Consider the following 4,781-nt stretch of genomic DNA (forward strand, 5'->3'; position numbering starts at 1 on the left):
TTAGACAAGATAAAATACTTCCACAAGATAATATAGTTAGACAAGATAATATAGTTAGACAAGATAAAATACTTCCACAAGATAATATAGTTAGACAAGATAAAATACTTCGACAAGATAATATGGTTAGACAAGATAATATAGTTAGACAAGATAATATGGTTAGACAAGATAATATAGTTAGACAAGATAAAATACTTCCACAAGATAATATAGTTAGACAAGATAAAATACTTCGACAAGATAATATGGTTAGACAAGATAATATAGTTAGACAAGATAAAATACTTCGACAAGATAATATGGTTAGACAAGTTCAAATACTTCCACAAGATAATATAGTTAGACAAGATCAAATACTTCCACAAGATAATATAGTTAGACAAGATAAAATACTTCCACAAGATAATAGTTAGACAAGATAATATACTTCCACAAGATAATATAGCTCGACAAGATAATATAGTTTGACAAGATAAAATACTTCCACAAGATAATATAGCCTGAAATGGCTTCTTCAAATCAAGCTTTATTTATACAGCATATTTCAGATATGTAATGCAACACAGTGTGTTTCAGGAGAGGGAGGTTAGGGTTAGTTGTAGTAGTAGTATCAGTAGTAGTAGTAGTATCAGTAGTAGTAGTAGTGGTAGTAGTAGTATCAGAAGCAGTTGTGGTGGTAGTAGTATCAGTAGTAGTAGTAGTAGTAGTAGTAGTCGTGGTGGTGGTGGTGGTGGTGGTGGTGGTGGTGGTGGTGGTAGTAGCAGCAGTGTAGTAGCAGTTGTAGTAGTAGTATCAGTAGTATACTAAGACTGACCCTGTTCCTGTCTATAGTGGTCCTGTCTATAATGGTCAAAATGGTCATGTCTTGTAGTGGTCCTGTCTATAGATGTCTTTAGTGGTCCTGTCTTTAGTGGTCCTGTCTATAGAGGTCTTTCGTGGTCCTGTCTATAGAGGTCTTTAGTGGTCCTGTCTATAGAGGTCTTTAGTGGTCCTGTCTATAGAGGTCTTTAGTGGTCCTGTCTATAGAGGTCTTTAGTGGTCCTGTCTATAGAGGTCTGTAGTGGTCCTGTCTATAGATGTCTTTAGTGGTCCTGTCTATAGAGGTCTTTAGTGGTCCTGTCTATAGAGGTCTTTAGTGGTCCTGTCTGTAGTGGTCCTGTCTGTAGTGGTCCTGTCTATATAGGTCTTTAGTGGTCCTGTCTTTAGTGGTCCTGTCTATAGATGTCTTTAGTGGTCCTGTCTGTAGTGGTCCTGTCTATAGAGGTCTTTAGTGGTCCTGTCTATAGAGGTCTTTAGTGGTCCTGTCTGTCGTGGTCCTGTCTATAGAGGTCTTTAGTGGTCCTGTCTATAGTGGTCCTGTCTTTAGTGGTCCTGTCTATAGATGTCTTTAGTGGTCCTGTCTATAGAGGTCTTTAGTGGTCCTGTCTGTAGTGGTCCTGTCTATATAGGTCTTTAGTGGTCCTGTCTGTCGTGGTCCTGTCTATAGAGGTCTTTAGTGGTCCTGTCTGTAGTGGTCCTGTCTATAGATGTCTTTAGTGGTCCTGTCTATAGATGTCTTTAGTGGTCCTGTCTGTAGTGGTCCTGTCTATAGAGGTCCTGTCTATAGAGGTCCTGTCTTTAGTGGTCCTGTCTATAGAGGTCTTTAGTGGTCCTGTCTTTAGTGGTCCTGTCTTTAGTGGTCCTGTCTATAGATGTCTTTAGTGGTCCTGCCTATAGTGGTCCTGTCTGTAGTGGTCTATAGTGGTCCTGTTTATAGTGGTCCTGTCTATAGATGTCTTTAGTGGTCCTGTCTATAGTGGTCCTGTCTGTAGTGGTCCTGTTTGTAGTGGTCCTGTCTATAGTGGTCCTGTCTGTAGTGGTCTATAGTGGTCCTGTCTATAGTGGTCCTGTCTATAGTGGTCTATAGTGGTCCTGTCTGTAGTGGTCCTGTCTGTAGTGGTCCTGTCTGTAGTGGTCCTGTCTATAGTGGTCCTGTCTTTAGTGGTCCTGTCTGTAGTGGTCCTGTCTGTAGTGGTCTGTAGTGGTCCTGTCTGTAGTGGTCCTGTCTGTAGTGGTCCTGTCTATAGTGGTCTATAGTGGTCCTGTCTTTAGTGGTCCTGTCTGTAGTGGTCCTGTCTGTAGTGGTCTATAGTGGTCCTGTCTTTAGTGGTCCTGTCTGTAGTGGTCCTGTCTATAGAGGTCCTGTCTATAGAGGTCCTGTCTTTAGTGGTCCTGTCTATAGAGGTCTTTAGTGGTCCTGTCTTTAGTGGTCCTGTCTTTAGTGGTCCTGTCTTTAGTGGTCCTGTCTATAGATGTCTTTAGTGGTCCTGCCTATAGTGGTCCTGTCTGTAGTGGTCTATAGTGGTCCTGTTTATAGTGGTCCTGTCTATAGATGTCTTTAGTGGTCCTGTCTTTAGTGGTCCTGTCTTTAGTGGTCCTGTCTATAGATGTCTTTAGTGGTCCTGTCTATAGTGGTCCTGTCTGTAGTGGTCCTGTCTGTAGTGGTCCTGTTTGTAGTGGTCCTGTCTATAGTGGTCCTGTCTGTAGTGGTCTATAGTGGTCCTGTCTATAGTGGTCCTGTCTATAGTGGTCTATAGTGGTCCTGTCTGTAGTGGTCCTGTCTGTAGTGGTCCTGTCTGTAGTGGTCCTGTCTATAGTGGTCCTGTCTTTAGTGGTCCTGTCTGTAGTGGTCCTGTCTGTAGTGGTCTGTAGTGGTCCTGTCTGTAGTGGTCCTGTCTGTAGTGGTCCTGTCTATAGTGGTCTATAGTGGTCCTGTCTTTAGTGGTCCTGTCTGTAGTGGTCCTGTCTGTAGTGGTCTATAGTGGTCCTGTCTTTAGTGGTCCTGTCTATAGTGGTCCTGTCTATAGTGGTCTATAGTGGTCCTGTCTGTAGTGGTCTGTAGTGGTCCTGTCTGTAGTGGTCCTGTCTATAGTGGTCCTGTCTGTAGTGGTCCTGTCTTTAGTGGTCCTGTCTATAGATGTCTTTAGTGGTCCTGTCTATAGTGGTCCTGTCTGTAGTGGTCCTGTCTGTAGTGGTCCTGTTTGTAGTGGTCCTGTCTATAGTGGTCCTGTCTGTAGTGGTCTATAGTGGTCCTGTCTATAGTGGTCCTGTCTATAGTGGTCTATAGTGGTCCTGTCTGTAGTGGTCCTGTCTGTAGTGGTCCTGTCTGTAGTGGTCCTGTCTATAGTGGTCCTGTCTTTAGTGGTCCTGTCTGTAGTGGTCCTGTCTGTAGTGGTCTGTAGTGGTCCTGTCTGTAGTGGTCCTGTCTGTAGTGGTCCTGTCTATAGTGGTCTATAGTGGTCCTGTCTTTAGTGGTCCTGTCTGTAGTGGTCCTGTCTGTAGTGGTCTATAGTGGTCCTGTCTTTAGTGGTCCTGTCTATAGTGGTCCTGTCTATAGTGGTCTATAGTGGTCCTGTCTGTAGTGGTCTGTAGTGGTCCTGTCTGTAGTGGTCCTGTCTATAGTGGTCCTGTCTGTAGTGGTCCTGTCTGTAGTGGTCCTGTCTGTAGTGGTCTATAGTGGTCCTGTCTGTAGTGGTCCTGTCTATAGTGGTCCTGTCTGTAGTGGTCCTGTCTGTAGTGGTCCTGTCTGTAGTGGTCCTTTCTGTAGTGGTCCTGTCTATAGTGGTCCTGTCTGTAGTGGTCCTGTCTATAGTGGTCCTGTCTGTAGTGGTCCTGTCTGTAGTGGTCCTGTCTGTAGTGGTCCTGTCTGTAGTGGTCCTGTCTATAGTGGTCCTGTCTGTAGTGGTCCTGTCTGTAGTGGTCCTGTCTATAGTTGTCCTGTCTGTAGTGGTCCTGTCTATAGTGGTCCTGTCTGTAGTGATCCTGTCTATAGTGGTCTATAGTGGTCCTGTCTGTAGTGGTCCTGTCTATAGTGGTCCTGTCTGTAGTGGTCCTGTCTATAGTGGTCCTGTCTATAGTGGTCCTGTCTATAGTGGTCCTGTCTGTAGTGGTCCTGTCTATAGTGGTCCTGTCTATAGTGGTCCTGTCTGTAGTGGTCCTGTCTATAGTGGTCCTGTCTATAGTGGTCCTGTCTATAGTGGTCCTGTCTGTAGTGGTCCTGTTTGTAGTGGTCCTGTCTGTAGTGGTCCTGTCTGTAGTGGTCCTGTTTGTAGTGGTCCTGTTTGTAGTGGTCCTGTCTGTAGTGGTCCTGTTTGTAGTGGTCCTGTTTGTAGTGGTCCTGTCTGTAGTGGTCCTGTCTGTAGTGGTCCTGTCTGTAGTGGTCCTGTCTGTAGTGGTCCTGTCTATAGTGGTCCTGTCTATAGTGGTCCTGTCTATAGTGGTCCTGTCTATAGTGGTCCTGTCTGTAGTGGTCCTGTCTGTAGTGGTCCTGTCTGTAGTGGTCCTGTCTGTAGTGGTCTATAGTGGTCCTGTCCAATTTGTAAGTCGGTTCTGGATAAGAGCGTCTGCTAAATGACTTAAATGTAAATGTAAATGTCTGTCTGTGTGGCCTGAAGACTGAAGCTCTCTGAGTCTCTGGTTGAGCTTCACATGTTGACCTCTGCTTCCACCTGGTGGGGAATGTAGTGGTCTATAGTGGTCCTGTCTGTGTGGCCTGAAGACTGAAGCTCTCTGAGTCTCTGGTTGAGCTTCACATGTTGACCTCTGCTGCCACCTGGTGGGGGGAATGGAAAACAACACATCACATTATCATCATTATTATCATCCCAAATATATGCTTTCTTAATGCCGTCATCCAACCTTTAGGTTACTCGTCCAACACTCGAACCACTAGACTACCTGCCTCCCCTCTAACCACTAGACTACCTGCCTCCCCTCTAACCACTAGACTACCTGCCTCC

The sequence above is a fragment of the Oncorhynchus keta genome, unplaced genomic scaffold (assembly GCF_023373465.1).
Source record: "Oncorhynchus keta strain PuntledgeMale-10-30-2019 unplaced genomic scaffold, Oket_V2 Un_contig_16149_pilon_pilon, whole genome shotgun sequence".
Lineage (NCBI taxonomy): Eukaryota > Metazoa > Chordata > Actinopteri > Salmoniformes > Salmonidae > Oncorhynchus > Oncorhynchus keta.